The sequence below is a fragment of the Hypanus sabinus genome, chromosome 29, assembly GCF_030144855.1.
Source record: "Hypanus sabinus isolate sHypSab1 chromosome 29, sHypSab1.hap1, whole genome shotgun sequence".
NCBI classification, from domain to species: domain Eukaryota; kingdom Metazoa; phylum Chordata; class Chondrichthyes; order Myliobatiformes; family Dasyatidae; genus Hypanus; species Hypanus sabinus.
Genome location: NC_082734.1, coordinates 23150041 through 23169290, shown reverse-complemented (window position 1 = coordinate 23169290; position 19250 = coordinate 23150041). Strand labels below are relative to the sequence as shown.

At 45.7% G+C, this 19250-nt stretch overlaps 1 long non-coding RNA gene across 1 annotated transcript; it reads left to right on the top strand.

The window, feature by feature from the left end:
* Positions 1–10102: 10102 nt before the first annotated feature.
* LOC132383133 (uncharacterized) lies at positions 10103–13349 on the top strand. Its single transcript, XR_009508552.1, has 3 exons — positions 10103–10545; positions 11721–12141; positions 12254–13349. It is a non-coding gene; the product is annotated as an uncharacterized LOC132383133 (long non-coding RNA).
* Positions 13350–19250: the final 5901 nt, after the last annotated feature.

Below are 19250 nucleotides of genomic sequence, written 5' to 3'. Positions count from 1 at the left end.
GAGGCATCGCTCCTTGTAGATGTCTTAGATACTACAGAGGGTAGTACCCATGATGGAGATGACTAAGTGTACAACTCCGCTGCTTACTTCGATCCTTGCTGTAGCCACCCCACCCACCCCCATACCAGATGACGATGCAACCAGTTAGAATGCCCTCCACAATAAATCTGTAGAAATTTTCTACTGTTTTTGGTGACATACCAAATCTTCTCAAACTCCTAAAGAAATACAGCCGCTGTCTTGTCTTCTTTGTAGCTGCATCAATATTCTGGGTCCACGTTAGATCCTCAGAGATATTGACACCCAGAAACTCTCTCTCTCCACTTCTGATCCTCTATGAGGACTGGTGTGTGTTCTTTCATCTTCCCCTTTCTGAAGTCCACAGTCAGTTTTTTGGTCTTACTGACATTGAGTGTAAGGCTGCGACACCACTCAGCTAGCTGATATATCTTGCTTCTGTACACCCTCTCGTCAGCATCTGAAATTCTGCCAACAATGTATCATCGGCTAATTTATAGATGGCATTTGAGCTGTGCCCAGCCACGCAGTCATGGGCATAGAGAGGTGGGCTGAGCACACATCCTGGAGGTGCACCAGTGTTGACTGTCAGTGAGGTGGAGATGTTGCTTCCAATCCACAGGGGTTGTGGTCTCCCGGTTAGAAAGTCGAGGATCTAGTTATAGTACTGAGGCCCAGCTTTTCGATCAGTTTGCTGACAACACCACTGTTGTGGGCTGAGTCAAAGATGGCAAGGAATGTAGGAGGGAGACTGAAATTTGGTTGAATGGTGTCACAACAACAGCCTCTCACTCAGTAGCAGAAAAACCAAAGGCCTGACGATTGAGTACTGGAGGAGGAAAGTGGAGGTCCAGGAGCCAGTCCTCATCAGGGGATCAGAGGTGGAGGGTGTCAGCAACTGCAAACTCCTTGGTGTTATCATTTCAGAGGATCTGTCCTGGGTCCAGCGTATAACGACAGCACCTCTAATTTCTTAGAAGATTGTAGAGATTCGGTAAGTCTAAAGCTTTGTCAAACTTCTATAGAAGCGTGCTGGAGAGTATACTGACTGGCTGCATCATAGCCTGACTGGCATGAAACACAAATGCCCTCAAATGGAAAGAAACTGCAAAATGTAACGGACACAGCCCAGTCCATCATGACTAAGCTCTCTCCACCTCTGAGCACATTTACAAGGAGCACTGTCGCTGGATACAACATCCATCACCAAGGACCCCCACCATCCAGGCCATGCTCTCTTCTCATTGCTACCATTAGAAAGGAGATACAGGAGCCTCAAATCCCACACCACCAGGTTCAGGAACAGTTATTACCCTTCAACCATCAGACTCCCGAACCAAAAGGGGATAATCTTACAGAGGGATCTGGACCAACTGGAAAAATGGGCCAGAAAATGGCAGATGAAATTTAATGCAGACAAGTGTGAGGTGTTGCATTTTGGAAGGACAAATCAAGGTAGGACATACACAGTAAATGGTAGGGCACTGAGGAGTGCGGAGGAACAAAGGGATCTGGGAGTTCGGATACGTAATTCCCTGAAAGTGGCGTCACAGGTAGACAGGGTTATAAAGAAGGGATTTTGGCACCCAGGCACTCAGAAATCAAAGTATTGAGTATAGGAGTTGGGAAGTTATGGTGAGGTTACATAAGACATTGGTGAGGCCTAATTTGGAGTATTGTGTGCAATTCTGGTCATGTAACTATAGGAAGAATACCAGTAAGATTGAAAGAGTGCAGGCAAGATTTACTAAATGTTGCCGGGTCATCAGGAGTTGAGTTACAGGGGAAGATTGAACAGGTTAGGACTTTATTCCTTGGGGCGTAGAAGAATGAGGGGGGATTTGATAGAGCTTTACAAAATTATGAGGGGTATAGACAGAGTAAATGCGAGTAGGCTCTTTCCACAGATTAGGAGAGATAAATACAAGAGGACATGGCTTTAGGGTGAAAGGGGAAAGGTTTAGGGGGAACAGTAGGGGGAACCTCTTCACTCAGAGAGTGGTGGGAGTGTGGAACGAGCTGCTATCTGACGTGGTAAATGTGGGCTCACTCAAGTTTTAAGAATAAATTGGATAGGTACATGGATGGGAGCGGTCTGGAGGATTATGGACTGGGTGCAGGTCAATGGGACTAGTGGAATAACGTTTTGGCACAGACTAGAAGGCCGAATGGCCTGTTTCCTGTGCTGTAGTGTTCTATGGTTCTATAAGTTTGAACATCCCAACACCAAACTGATTCTATGACCTATGGACTCACTTTTAAGTACTCTACAACACGCCTTGATATTCAATGTTTTTTTTTCTTTTCTTTATTTACTTGTAGTTTGTTGTCTTCTGCGGATTGGTTGTTTGTCCATCTTGTTTTGTATGGTTTTTCATTGATTCTATTGTGCTTCTTCTTACTTACTGTGAATATTCACAAGAAAATGAATCTCACGGTCATATATGGTGACATATAAGTTCTTTGATAATAAGGTTACTTTGAAAGTTGAACTTTGAGAAAATTGAAAATTGTTAGAGTTCAGATCAACTTGTGTGTCCTTGCACTACAGGTTAATGTGCGATATAGTAATTAGCCTCTACCAAAGGAGGTGTAAGACACCCTTTCCCTCGTTAGCCTGCAGGTCACCCTTGGCCAATGTGTAATACCTGCTTAGCCCCCCTGATCAGGGTCATGTGAAGCCACGTGAGCAGGTGGTGGACCGTATGAGCAGCTAGTGCAATCACAAATCCTGCTTATGCGACCCCTGACACTGGGCAATCTCTGAAGAGTATTGACAATAGCTGGGGTTACTCATCTTATAACCATATAACCATATAACAATCACAGCATGGAAACAGGCCATCTCGGCCCTCCTAGTCCATGCCGAACTCTTAATCTCACCTAGTCCCACCTACCCGCACTCAGCCCATAACCCTCCACTCCTTTCCTGTCCATATACCTATCCAATTTTACCTTAAATGACACAACTGAACTGGCCTCTACTACTTCTACAGGAAGCTCATTCCACACAGCTATCACTCTCTGAGTAAAGAAATACCCCCTCGTGTTTCCCTTAAACTTCTGCCCCTTAACTCTCAAATCATGTCCTCTCATTTGAATCTCCCCTACTCTCAATGGAAACAGCCTATTCACGTCAACTCTATCTATCCCTCTCAAAATTTTAAATACCTCGATCAAATCCCCCCTCAACCTTCTACGCTCCAATGAATAGAGACCTAACTTGTTCAACCTTTCTCTGTAACTTAAGTGCTGAAACCCAGGTAACATCCTAGTAAATCGTCTCTGCACTCTCTCTAATTTATTGATATCTTTCCTATAATTCGGTGACCAGAACTGTACACAGTATTCCAAATTTGGCCTTACCAATGCCTCGTACAATTTTAACATTACATCCCAACTTCTGTACTCAATGCTTTGTTTTATAAAGGCCAGCATTCCAAAAGCCTTCTTCACCACCCTATCTACATGAGACTCCACCTTCAGGGAACTATGCACAGTTATTCCTAGATCTCTCTGTTCCACTGCATTCCTCAATGCCCTACCATTTACCCTGTATGTTCTATTTGGATTATTCCTGCCAAAATGTAGAACCTCACACTTCTCAGCATTAAACTCCATCTGCCAACGTTCAGCCCATTCTTCTAACCGGCATAAATCACTCTGCAAGCTTTGAAAACCCACCTCATGATCCACAACACCTCCTACCTTAGTATCATCGGCATACTTGCTAATTCAATTTACCAGCCCATCTTCCAGATCATTTATGTATATTACAAACAACATTGGGCCCAAAACAGATCCATGAGGCACCCCGCTAGTCACCGGCCTCCATCACGATAAACAATTATCCACCACTACTCTCTGGCATCTCCCATCTAGCCACTGTTGAATCCATTTTATTACTCCAGCATTAATACCTAACAACTGAACCCTCTTAACTAACCTTCCACGTGGAACTTTGTCAAAGGCTTTGCTGAAGTCCACATAGACTACATCCACTGCCTTACCCTCGTCAACATTCCTCGTAACTTCTTCAAAAAATTCAATAAGGTTTGTCAAACATGACCTTCCACGCACAAATCCATGCTGGCTACTCCTAATCAGATCCTGTCTATCCAGATAATTATTAATACTATCTCTAAGAATACTTTCCATTAATTTACCCACCACTGATGTCAAACTGACAGGTCTATAATTGCTAGGCTTACTTCTAGAACTCTTTTTAAACAATGGAACCACATGAGCAATACGCCAATCCTCCGGCGCAATCCCCGTTTCTAATGACATCTGAAAGATCTCCATCAGAGCTCCTGCTATTTCTACACAAACTTCCCTCAAGGTCCTGGGGAATATCCTGTCAGGATCCAGAGATTTATCCACTTTTAAATTTCTTAAAAGCGCCAGTACTTCCACCTCTTTAATTGTCATAGGTTCCATAACTTCCTTACTTGTTTCCCACACCTTACACAATTCAATATCCTTCTCCTTAGTGAATACCGAAGAGAAGAAATCGTTCAAAATCTCTCCCATCTCCCTCAGCTCCACACATAGCTGACCACTCTGATTCTCTAAGGGGCCAATTTTATCGCTCACTATCCTTTTGCTTTTAATATAACTGTAGAAACCTTTCGGATTTACTTTCACCTTATTTGCCAAACCAACCTCGTATCTTCTTTTAGCTTTTCTAATCTCTTTCTTAAGATTCCTTTTACATTCTTTATATTCCTCGAGCAATTCCTTTACTCCATGCTGCCTATATCTATTGTAGACATCCCTCTTTTACCGAACCAAATTTCTAATATCCCTTGAAAACCATGGTGCTTTCAAACATTTAACCTTTCCTTTCAACCTAACAGGAACATAAAGATTCTGTACCCTCATAATTTCACCCTTAAATGACCTCCATTTCTCTATTACATCCTTCCCATAAAACAACTTAACCCAATCCACTCTCTCTAAATCCCTTCGCATCTCCTCAAAGTTGGCCTTTCTCCAATCAAAAATCTCAACTCTAGGTCCTGTCCTGTCCTTCTCCATAATTATATTGAAGCTAATGCTATTGTGATCACTGGACCTGAAGTGCTCCCCAACACATACATCTGTCAGCTGACCTATCACATTCCCTAACAGGAGATCCAACACTGCCCCATCTCTAGTCGGTACTTCTATGTATTGTTGCAAAAAACTATCCTGCACACATTTCACAAACTCTAAACCATCCAGCCCTTTTACAGAATGAGCTTCCCAGTCTACGTGTGGAAAATTAAAATCTCCCACAACCACCACCTTGTGTTTACTACAAATATCTGCTATCTCCTTACACATTTGCTCTTCCAAATCACGCTCCCCATTAGGTGGCCTATAATACACTCCTATCAGTGTTGCTACACCCTTCCCATTCCTCAATTCCACCCAAATAGTCTCCCTAGAGGAGCTCTCTAATCTATCCTTCCAAAGCACCACCATAAGATTTTCTCGGACAAGCAATGCAACACCTCCTCCTCTGGCCCCTCCTACTCTATTTTTCTATCTAGGAATATTTAGTTGCCAATCACACCCTTCCTGCAACCATGTTTCACTAATAGCTACAACATCATAATTCTAGGTATCAATCCATGCTTTAAGCTCATCCACCTTTCTTACAATGCTCCTTGCATTAAAATAGATACATTTAAGATACTCTCCACCTCCTCCTCTCTTTTCATCCCTAACAATGCATTCAAATTTATTATCCTTTTCTTTCTTCTCCCCTACATCTTCGGGCTGAGCGCATCACCTGCCTTTCCTCCCTCACACACTGTCTACTTACTTGCTCTACTGGTGAACTAACCTCCTCTCCCATAGTTTCAAATTGATTCCTGCCCCCCCCCATCTTACTAGTTTAAAGTCTGCCCTGTAGCCCTAGCAAACCTCCCCGCTAGGATATTGGTCCCCCCAGGATTCAAGTGTAACCCGTCCTTCGTGAACAGGTCACGCCTGCCTCAGAAGAGGTCCCAATGATCCAGAAACTTGAATCCCTACCCCCTGCTCCAATCCCACAGCCACGCATTCATCCTCCACCTAATTCCATTTCTACTCTCACTGTCGCGTGGCACAGGCAGTAATCCCGAGATTACTACCTTTGCGGTCCTTCTTCTTAACTGCCTTCCTAAGTCCCTATACTCTCATTTCAGGACCTCTTCCCCTTTCCTACCTATGTCATTGGTACCTAAATGTACCACGACCTCTGGCTCCTCACCCTCCCACTTCAGGATATCTTGGACGCGATCAGAAACGTCCCGAACCCTGGCACCAGGGAGGCAAATTACCATCCGGGGCTCCCGATCACCTCCACAGAACCACCTGTCTGAACCCCTGACTATCGAGTCCCCTATTACTATGGTCCTCTTTCTTCTAACCCTACCCTTCTGAGCTACAGGGCTGTCCTCTGTGCCGGAGGCCCGGCCACTGTCACTTCCACCAGGTAGGCTGTCCCCCCCCAACAGTACTCAAACATGAGTACTTATTGTCAAGGGGTACAGCCACTGGGGTACTCTCTAGTACCTGCCTCTTCCCCTTCCTGACCGTGACCCACCTGTCTGCCTCCCGTGGCCCCGGAGTGACCACCTGCCTGTAACTCCTCTTTATCACCTCCTCACTCTCCCTGACCAGGCGAAGGTCATCGAGCTGCAGCTCCAGTTCCCTAACTCGGTCCCTCAGGAGCTGCAGTTCGGCGCACCTGGTGCAGATGTGGACGTCCGGGAGGCTCGGAGACTCCAGGATCTCCCACATCCGACATCGAGAAAAACAAGCTGCCCTCACACTCATACTTCCCAAATAACTGAAAATAACAAGAACTAAAAGATAAGCCTACTGTGCCCTCTTCCTCCTAAGCCCTCTGAGCCCAAGCCCTACACTCTGCTCCCAGCGCACTCCGCTGCCCGCTGCTTAAGGCTCCGTTCTTTTTATATCTTCCCTCCTTCCCAGGCCTCCTCACGCGCCTGCGCAGTCCCGCCTCTCAGAACTCCGATCTGAGACGCAATTGGACAATTTGAAAATGGCCGCCGCCGCACTTCCTCTCAAAGCCTCGCTGTCCTCTTCCAAAAGACACTTGAAAAGACACTGCCCAGAAGAAGGCAATGTCAAACCGCTTGTGTAAGAAGTTTGCCAAGAACAATCACGGTCATGAATAGACTGTGATCACCCATGACACTTAAGGAAAAAAACACACAGAAATCAGATAGAAAGACGAGCGTACATTGGCCTTCATTACAGAAAGATTTGAAGATACCTTAATGCAATTCAGGAGAGGCCTGGCGAGTGTTGTGCGTAGACTGAGATCGAAACATAGAGTGAGATGGGAGCTGGGGGCTACACCCACATTCAGATCACCACACATTCCAGTGCCAAGTCCACAGTGTTTGGCAGAACAACACAAGCAACAACAACTAAAAAACCAGAGCAAGCCAACAGCAGAACATGCCCAACACATTGGTGCAAGGATGAAGGAGGTACCCCAGCAGTCTGAGGAGATTTGTTATGTCAGATTTCTGCACATGTATCGTGGGAGAGAATCCTGGCCGGCTGCCTCACCACCTGGTGTGGAGATTCCAATGTGGAGGACAGCAAAACATTGCCGAGGATTGCAGACTCAGCCATCTCCTCTCAACCTTGTGGGACAGCATGGTAGTGTAAGGGGTTAGCACAATGCTTTTATGTGTGTGTATATATATATAATAACTAAATAAGCAATAAATAGCAAGAACACTAGATGAAGAGTCCTTGAAAGTGAGTCCATAGGTTGTGGAGTGAGTGAATCCTCACTAGTTCAAGAGTCTGATGGTTGAGGGGTTAATAACTGTTCCTGAACCCAGTCATCTGAGTCCTGTACCTTCTTCCTGATGGCAGCACTGAGCAGAGAGCACGGCCTGTACACACTAAGTTTAGGAAAATGAGGAGGGAGGGGATCACTTTGAAACCTATCGAATTCTGAAAGGCCTCGATAGAGTGGATGTAGAGAGGATGGTCTGAAAAGTGGGAGAGTCTAGGACCAGAGGGGACAGAATCAGAATACAAGGAGATGAGAAAGAATTACTTTAGCCAGAAGGTGATTAATCTATTTATTTATTTGTTTATTTATTTTTATATAATTTGTTATATTCGACTACATTTTACTCTATATAAAGATTCTCTTTATTTATGATTTTTAATTTTGCCTTGTATTTTTTGACTATATTGATTGACCTTTACAATTTATGAAAAACACTTTGAGCTTGCATCTTAATATATGAAAGTTATTATTATTTAAAGGTACAGCACAAACATATCCTTTTGGCCCACACTGCCCGCAACTCACCTATATTTAACATTAGCTAATCATGGGACAATTTACAATGACCAATTAACCTACTAACTGGTACGTCTTTGGACTGTGGGAGGAAACCCACGTGGTCACAGGGAGAGCGTACAAACTCCATACAGACGGTGTTGAATTCTGAACTCCAGAACTCTCCAAGCTGCAATAGCATCACGCAAACCGCTGTGCTATCGTGGCGCCCATTTACCGAGGCCAAGTCATTGGGTACTGTTTATCTAAAGTGCAGGTTGATAAGTTCTTGATTAGTCAGGGCATCGAAGGTTAGGGGGAGAAGGCAGAACAATGAGGTTGAGAGGGATAATAAATCAGCCATGTTAGAGCAGACTCAATGGGCCAAATGGCCTGAATCTGCTCCTGTGTTTTCTAGTCTTATCCCCATGCTGGAATATAGAACATCGGATATGGAACAGTATAATACAGGAACAGCTAAAAGGCAAATCAAAAACACCCAAACACCAATGCCTCCTCCCTACACCACGTCCATATCCCTCCATCTTCCTCACATCCATGTGCCCATCCAAAAGTCTCTTTAAAGCCTCCAGTGTATTTGTCTCTACCGTCATACCAAGCAGCAATTTCCAGGTATCCACTGCTCTAAGAGTGAAAAACTTACCCTCTCACTCCCCTTGAACCTGCCTCCTCTCACTTCCAATGCATGCCCTCTGGTATTAGACACCTCTACCTCGGGAAACAGATACTCCCTGTCTATATCTATGCCTCACATAATCTTTTAAACCTCTAGCAGATCTCCCCTCAGCCTCCACTGGTCCAGAGAAAACAACCCGAGCTTGTCCAGCTTCTCGTGATAGCACGTGCCCTCTAAACCAGGCAGGCAGCATCCTGGTAAACCTCTTCTGCACCCTCTCTAAAGCCTCAACATCCTTCCCATAGCGGGGTGACCAGAACTGTACACAATACTCCAGATGTGGCCTGATTAGAGTTTTATAAAGTTGCAATATAACCTCTTGACTTTTGAACTCAGTGCCTGAACTAATAACAGCAAACATTCCAAAAGCCTTCCTAACCACCTTATCAACCTGTGCAGCCACTTTCAAGGAGCTATGAACTTGGACCCCAAGATCTCTCTGCTCTGCAACGCTGTTAAGGGTCTTGTCCTGAACAATGTACGGTCTCCCTGCATTTTCCCTGCTGAGGTGAACACCTCACATTCATTTGGGTTAAACTCCATCTGCCATCTCTCTGCCCATATCCGCAACTGATCTATATCCCACTGTATTCTTTGCCAGTTTTCTACACCACGTACCCACAACTCCACCAATCTTGTTATCACCCACAAATTTACCAACCCACTCGTCCAGATTTTCATCCAGGTCCTTTATATACATCACAAATGGCAGAGGTCCCAGCCCAGATCCCTGTGGAACACCACAAGACCCACTTGATCTGGTGTTTTTGTGCCTTATTGATTCGGGTTCTTAACTAGACGCTACTTAAATGTAGTGACAGAGTGTGTTCCAGATTCCAAACCCCTTCTGCGTCAAAGAAAGATTCTTCTTCCAAACCACTTTCGCCTTCTAGAACCTACGTCGGAGGCTCAGGAGACAATGGACGCTGGGATCTGGAGTGACAAGTCATCTGCCGGAGAAACTCAGCAGGTCAAGCAGCATCGGTGGAGGGAAGGAAGTTGTCGATGTCTCGGGATTGATACAGGGTTGTGACACAAACCTTCTGCCCTCCACAGATGCTGCCTGGCCTGCTGAGTACCTCCAGCAAACTGTTTGTTGCTCCAGAGTCCATCATCTGCTGTCTCCTGTGCCTCGGGCAAGGTGGAGAAGGAGCTGGCTTCCTCCAGCAGGTATCTATTGTAAACGTCCACTTTATGGGGATAATATTCTTACATTCCACCATTCTTGTCCCCTTCAGAATTCCATGTACCTCAGTCAGGGCTTGTCCCAGCATCTCCCTGGTGCCATCTCACCTCCTGCCCACTGCCTGGGAAATGCAGGCTCCACAAGTCTGCAGAGCTCCAGATCAGTAACTCAACTTCCAAACTACCTCGGTGGCCGTGAAGCATTTGAGAAAACGCCGCATCCACAAAAGATGCTGAAGAGGAGCCACTCTCTCCCACTCGCCCCCAAACCCCGTCCCACCTCTCACAACACCTACAGCACCAGGACTGGCAGGAACTGCAGGCACACCTAGTACGGGTAAGGAGTACGGTGTAGTGTCTCAGTATGACCCGAGGGTAGCTCTGTATGTAGCACCTAGATGCTAGTGTACACACACACACATACATACACACACACACATACATACACACACACACACATACATACACACACACATACATACACACACACACACACTCACACACACACACACATACATACACACACACACACACGCATACATACATACATACATACACACACACCCATAAACACACACACATACACACACACATACACACACAGACATACACACACATACATACACACACGCACACATACACACACATAAACACACACACACACAAACACACACACATACACACACACATACATACATACACGCACACATACACACACATAAACACACACACATACATACACACACACATACATACACACACGCACACATACACACACGTAAACACACACATACACATACACACATGCACACATAAATGCACACACACATACATACACACACATAAACACACACACACAAACACACACACACACTTACACACATGCACGCACACATAAACATACACACACATTCACACAGATATTGACACACTCACGCAGATACATTAACACAAGCACACATACTCTCAAAGACCCACACATACTTTCACACATTTATGCATACACACACAAAGACACACACATATGCACAGATACACACACACTCACACAGACATTCTCACACACACGCATACTCACACATACCACATACATACACACACAAAAATATGCACACACTTCACACACACACAAAGACAGACAGACAGACACACACACACACTTGCACACACACACACACACACACACACACACACCCATACAAACACAAACACACACATACACACACCACACACACTCACACACAATACTTACACAAACAAAATGGATGTCTCTTTGAAGCTTCCAAACAGTTAAATTTTGTATCTCTGTAAATAGTCTCAGAAGTATTTCACAAGTTATCAATCTAACCAGCACCACCTGGAAGTCTTGATTGCTATTTTTCATGATGGCAATGCAGCTGGGTACAGCCAGGCATTGACTATTTCTGTCAGGAAAGCCTGACTTGTCACAGAACAGATAATAACAAGAAAAATCACTAAATACTGTGCATCTGATAATTTTTTTTAAATCAGTGACATCCCCCTATTGACACGCCGAAGCAATGATCCTAGATTCAACTTCACTCAGCTTATTGCATCACAACCCGCTGTAGCAAATCCAGCACATAGGGGCGCAAGAAGCTGCAGAGAGTAGTGGGCACAGCCCAGTCCCCACCACTGACAGCATCTACAGGAGGGGCTATCTATCATCAAGGATCCAGGCCTCGTTCTCTTCCCGCTGCTCCCAGCAGGCAGGAGCTTAAAGTCCCACATCTCAAGGTTCAGGAACAGCTGCAACCATCAGGTTCTCGAACTGACCTTCACAACCCTAACTCTGCCTCAGCGATGGAACATTACAGTCCCCTTGCACGACCACGGGCTTGTGTCTTCTTTTACAGGAGGAACGGAGGCAGGCTCGCCCCGACCAACATCAAATGGGACTGCAGTTGAGAGGGTGAGTAGTTTCAAGTTCCTCAGTATACACATCACAGATGTTCTCTGTGGTGAACTACATATACCTGTCTGGACATGCCTCCTGCTGACTGCTCCTGTGGCTCCTCCCACAGACCGTGGCTCCTCCCACTGACCCCGTGTGGTGAACTACATATACCCGTCTGGACACGCCTCCTGCTGACTGCTCCTGTGGCTCCTCCCACAGACCCCGTGTGGTGAACTACATATACCTGTCTGGACAGGCCCCCTGCTGACTGCTCCTGTGGCTCCTCCCACAGACCCCGTGTGGTGAACTACATATACCTGTCTGGACACGCCCCCCGCTGACTGCTCCTGTGGCTCCTCCCACAGACCCCGTGTGGTGAACTACATATACCTGTCTGGACACGCCCCCTGCTGACTGCTCCTGTGGCTCCTCCCACAGACCCCGGTATAAAGGTGTTTGAGGTCTGAACCCGGCCTCTCAGTCTCCAGGATGTAGTATGGTGGTCACTCACTGCTTGTTCCTTCTTCCAGTCAATAAAAACCGATATCTCGCCTCACGTCTCAGAGTGAGTTATTGATGGTGCATCAATCTCGTCTGGACTGTAGCAAAAAAAGCACAATGGCCTCTCTTACACCTCGGGCGACTGAGGAAGTTCGACGTGAGTCCCTAAATCCTCAAGACCTTCTACAGGGGCACCATAGAGAGCCTCCTGACTGGCTGTATCACCGCCTGGTACAGGAACTGCACCAACCTTGATCACCGGGCACTGCAGAGGCACTGCAGACAGCCCAGGGCATCTGTGGATGTGAACTTCCCTCCATTGAGGGCATTTACAACAGCAGGTGCGTAAAGAAGGCCTGGAGGATCATCGGGGACACCAGTCACCCCGACCATAAACTGCTTCAGCTGTTTCCGTCTGACAAATGGTATTGCAGAGTTAAAGCCGGGACTGACAGGCTACGGGACGACTTCTTTCTTCAAGCCATTAGACTTATAAATCCACATGTCTGTACATTGCAATGGAGTCATAACGCAAAGATTTTTACTCCCTCATGTTGTGGGACTGTTGTAAGATTTAAATAAATTCAGTTCAATTCAAATTCTTTTCTTTTTGCACTAATCCTTTGTTCTGCAGTCTTTTATTCTTCACAGTTCTTCATTTACGTCAAGCATATTGTCTGAATCTACGAGTCTGTGATGCCATTGTTTTTCATCATTCCAGTCAAAATGGCACTGGCGTACAATGCTCCTTCGATTGACATCTTCAGGTAGATCATGACGCCACGTACTTCAATTCTTTTATGTCCTTTACATTTGTTTTTCATCTCGAATGTGATTCTGCAACTGCCGGAGCTGTTTGGAGATCGTTTGGGTGTTCCAGCGCTCTGCAGTCTCCGAGAGGATTCTGGGAGATAGCGGCAGCGTACGCGAACCTCACGGCGAGGTGGCTACCGGGGGCGCGAGCCAATGTTCATCTCCATTTCACCAATTAAAGCTTCCATTGTCCGCCGATTAAAGCAGCGAGTGAGATTGAAACATTGAGGCAAGCGCAGGGGGTGAGCGCTGGCTGCCTATCTTGTGATTGCTCCGTACCAGAGAGGGGAGAGTCAGCCACTCCGCGTGGGGAGTGCTCCCAGGTTTTCTGTGCTTTGCATGTGGACTTGGACTGTAGACTGTTTCTCAGTTTTTTCATATTCTGTGTTTTTTGCCCGATCTTTCTCGTTTATTTTGCGCGGAGAAGGGGATTTGAGGATCAATGTGCCGATTCTATTTATGTGTGAGAGGACAGATTTGGGGGTTGATGTGCCTGTTCTATATTTGTTCATTTTTTGTGCGGAGAGGGGTGATGTAGGGGCTGATGATGGTGCTTCCGTTCTTTTCTTTCACGGCTACTTGGAGAAGAAGAATTTCAGAGTTGTATATTTTGATAATAAATGAACCTTTTTTATCGCTAATTTTTATGCAACGCCAACAAATTACACTCAGTACAACCAGTTGCCGATTACATTTTGACTGTTTAACCCAGCCACCCCCAACCCTCATCCCCACCTCCCTCTCCACCCCTCCACCCCTCTCTCTCCCCCCACCAACCAACTGAATAGTAGTGCATACACAGACAGAGCATTCCTATTTTAACAAAAGATCTTTTAAGTTAGATATCAAACTTGTCCACATTAAGATTGCGTTCGGTCATGCATCATTTACTCTTGCTGATGGTAATTCCAGGTAAGAAATGGCCAAAAAGCTCCAAAGCCAGTGAGTACTTGAAATATCATGAGGAGGTTTCCAACGCTGGACTACAATCTTCTTAGCTGCAGTCAGGCCTGCCAGCCAGACTTTGAGTGTTTTTTTCCATAAGGGAAAGGTGGGAGTCATCATTTAGAAGATGTACAGCAGGGGGCCATTGGTAATTTTATGCCCGTTAGTTCTGTAAGAGTACTGATAACCTCCCCCACAAACCAAAAACCCCTGGACATTCCCATACAACATGTATAAAAGAGCCAACGGTTCCGTGGGGGCAAAATGAGCAATATAGATCAGGAACCAGTCCCATTTGATGTCTAATTCTCGGTGTTAAATATGCTCTATGAAAAAATATCAAGTGTATATACCAATGATTTGGGTTTTTCGAAGCAACGGCAGCATTATCCCAATAAATGAACCTTTGAATCTTTGAACCTCACTGTACTCATTCTCATGTCAATAAACTCAGCATGACTTGAGTCCGAGGAGAGAAGAGGTGCAAAATAATTTAGCCATGATGGAACCCCGTTGCTGTCTTTAAGGAGTTTGTACGTTCTCCCCATGACCACACGGGTTTCCTCTGGGTGCTCCAGTTTCCTCCCACATTCCAAAAACAAGTATTGGCTCATAGATTAATTGGTCATTGTAAATTGTCCTTTGGTCAGGCTAGGGTTAAATCAGGGGACTGCTGGGCAGCACGGCTCAAAGGATGGGAAGGACCTATTCTGCGCCCTATGTCAATAAATAAATAAACAAACAAACAAACAAACAAACAAATCCCATAACAGAGAAAGGAGGGTGCCTCAGTAATCTAAGAGCGAAGTCTTACATTGTATCTGGTAAATAAATTAGGGGCATTTAAGAGATTCTTAGATAGGCACATGGATAATAGAAAAAATGGAAGGTTTTGTTGGAGGGAAGGGTTAGATTGATCCAGCAATCCAAAATATATGAATACAAATTAAAATAACACAGAGCCCAAATGATGACAAGCATAAATGGCTGATTGTGATACAGGCAGAAAGACCATAAGTCATAGGAGCAGAATTAGAAAAAGTAACAAAACTGGAATAGTGATTTGATTGTGGTTATAAAGAAAGATTGCTAGGCGGCTTGATAATATGGTAAGAGACACAGGTGGAGTCGACAGCCAGAATCATTTCTCCAGGGTGGAAATGGCTACACAAGAGGAGGGCATAATTTTAAGGTGACTGGATGAAAGGATAGTGGGGATGTCAGATTTCAGCCCTCCAGTCTCAGATGATAACGAGGCAGCCTACAGAGAAGAAGTCATCACCCTGACGCAGTGGTGTGAAGGAAACAACCTCCCCTCAATGTCCTTCAATGTCGCAAAAACTAAGGAGCTGGTTGTGGACTACAGGGGGAATGGAGACAGGCTCACCCCTACAGACATCAGTGGATCTGGGGCTGAGAGGGTGAACAGCTTTAAGTTCCTCCGTATACACAACACCAAGGATCTCACGTGGTCTGTACACACCGTCTGTGTGGTGAAAATAACAAACCCAACCACAAAGTGTTCCGGCTGCCACCACCCGGGAAACGGTACCGCAGCATAAAAGCCAGAACCAACAGGCTCCAGGACAGCTTCTTCCACCGGGCCATCAGACTGATTAACTCATGCTGACACAAATGTATTCCTATGTTATCCTGTTGTACGTACTATTATTACAAATCGCTCTAAATTTCACATTGCATATTTAGACGGAGATGTAAAGATTCTTACTCCTCGTGTACGTGAAGGATGTAAGAAATAAAGTCAATTCAGTTCAATTCAGTCCCAGAATTGAGCTGACAGCGTCTCACCTATCAACTCGCAAAACTGTTCCCCCACTGACAAGGTTTTGGGTGTCAAAAGAGGAGAGGCTCTGACCGCAGAATACTCAATTTCTTAAGGGCAGGGTATTCATATGGCTGGTCCAATTAACGCTGGCCGCTCGGGATGCTGTTGCGGTAGATTCCTAGATTCCTGCTGAAGATAGTCATTGCCTCACACGTGCTCTGCCACTATGCCTGAATACTGCCTTGGACTTGCTACAGGCACAGACGTGTCACTTTTGGACAAATTGCGAATAGGTTTGAACATAGTGTCATCATCATGATGATGGAAAGAATGTTATCGAAGAAACATCCACAGATGGTTGTCCCTGGGGCAATATCCTGAGGGTGTCTTGGACCTCCAACCACCACAAACAAACCCCCTCTTGTGAGTTGTGACCACAACAATAAGGGTTTTCGCTTCTATCTCCACTGGCCCAGTTTACTAGGACAAACTCAATACCACACACGAGGGACATTGAAAGGCTTTCACTCTCACCTCACCCGGACTGTAAACTGTTTGGTAATGAGGGAGTACATTGAATATAGAACATAGAACAGTACAGGCCCTTCAGCCCACAAAATTGTGCCAAGCCTTTAACCTACTCCAAGATCAATCTAACTCTTCCCTCCCACAAAGCCCTCCATTTTTCTTTCATTCAGGTGACCATCTAAGAGTATTTTAAATCTCCCTAATGCATATGCCTCTACCAACACTTTGGTATCTCACTCTATACACCTACCACTGTGGAAAAAAACTACCTCAGACGTCGCCCCCAAACCTTCCTCTAAACATCATAAAGTTAAGCCCTCTTGTATTAACCAATTCCACTCTGGGAAAAAGTCTCTGACTGTCCACTCGATCTATGCCTCTGTTATCTTGTACACCTCCATCGAGTTGACTCTCATCTCCCTTCGTTCCAAAGAAAAAAGCTCTAGTTCGCTTAACCTATCCTCATAAGATCTGTTCTCTAATTCAGGCAGCATCCTGGCAAATCTCCTCAGCACCTTCTCTAAAGCTTCCACATCCTTCCTATAATGAGGCAAACAGAACTGAACACAATACTCCAAGTGTGGTCTAACCAGGGTTTTATAGAGCTGCATCATTACCTCACAGCTCTTGAACTCAATCCCCCAACTAATGAAGACCAACACACTATAACAACCCTACCAACATGCATGGCAATTTTCAGGGATCGCTTCAACTTGAGGAAAAGACAACAGAATTTTTTCCCTGAAATAATATAACTGATGAGATGAGCTTATAAAAGATCTTGCAGTTTCAGAGCCACTGATATTAATTTTTTTTCCAGATTTATTTAATTAACTGAGTTTAAATTCCCCAGATGCCTTGGTGGGATTTGAACTCATCACTCAAGATCTTTAGTCAAGCTGTCTGCATTTTAAGTCTGCTAATTTAGTCACTGCTACCATTCCTTCTCACAGCTGATCTCTCCCTGGTCCCTCTGGGGCAATTCAGAGCTTCCAGCTGTGGATACAATTTGAAGAATTTGTCAGCCGTTTCCTTAAAGATTCTACTTCCCAGTATCAGTGGGTTTGTGAATGTCATTCACTTGATAGCACAGATTAGATAGTCTGAATGGCCTGCTCCTCCAGGTTCCAGGCCATTCCCCAACAAATCGCTACCCTGAAAAGATACGGAGGAATGGTGGAAATTAATGGAATTGTTCAAAAACGGGAATGAAAATACTCTAAGTGACTCCTTTGTCCTCTCGTCCCTCCACACTGATCTCCCTCCTGGCACTTGACCACTGCAGGCAGGACAAGTGCTACTACACCTAACCTACACCTCCCCCCCCCCCCCACTCACCTCCATTCAAACTGTCCTTCCAGAAGAGGTGACGCTTCACCTGTCTGAGACACCTCCTGTATCCGGTGCTCCTGGTGCAGCTTAGGAGTCCCGACACCGACCGGGGTACCACTTCGTCGAGCACTTTCTTTACATCTGCCGCAAAAGACAGGATCTTCTGGTGGCTATTCATTTCAAGTCAGCTTCCCATTCCCATTCTGACATGTCTTCTCATGGCCTCCTCTACTGCCATCACCTCATATTCTGTCTGGGTAGCGTCCAACCTGATGGCACGAGAATCAATTTCTCCAACTTCTGGTAATCTCTCTCCCCTGCCTCCTTCTCTCGACCTCCATTCCCCATTGTGCTTTCCCTCTCACCTCTTTGCTTCTCCTCGCCTGCCCATCGCCTCCCTCTGGTGCCCCTTCTCCTCCCCTTTCTCCCATGGTCCACTCTCTTCTCCTATCAGATACCTTCTTCTTCAGCCCTTTCCCTCTTCCATCTATCCCCTCACAGCTTCTTACATCATCCCCTTCCCCCAATCACCTGCCTTCGCCCCTCACCTGGTCTCACCTATCACCTGCCAGCTTGTACTCCTCTCCCTCCCTCCTTCTCTCTTTGGGTTCTGCCTTCCCCCTCTCCAATCCTGAAGAAGGGACAGTCCAAAATATCAACTGTTTATTCGGCTCTATAGATGCTGCCTGACCTGCTGAGTTCCTCCAGCATTTTGTGTGTGTGTTGCTCTGAATTTCCAGCATCTGCAGAATCTCTTGTGTTTATAGAAGTGTAGTCCTTGCGTCTGCAATTCATTCGCAGCCAGGTCTCAGCTGATAATGGGACACCAGGAATTGTAAGCCACAGGTTGGCTGCCGTCTGTGTTCCTTCCCCAGGGAGGACCATTCATCTCCCGTGGTTCTGATGCAGATTCCTTCCTACATTTTAGCATCCAGCTCACAACAAGTCGGCTAACAGGTACACTGTGAGTATTTCTATCAGTGTGCACTGCCTCAGGGTTACCAGCATCTACATTTTCCCTCCACACTGACAGAGCTCATGTCAAGGAGACAAGTAGCTGTGTGAAGTGGAAAAAGTGAAGAGAAGGGGGGGAGCAGGGTGAGGTAACGAGGGATGGTCACGAATGGTGGAGCAGGCTCGACGGACCAAATGGCCTGCTCCTGGTCCTCTTTCTTGTGTCCTTATGACATGAGGTAGGACGAGGAGGGGAATAGAGTGG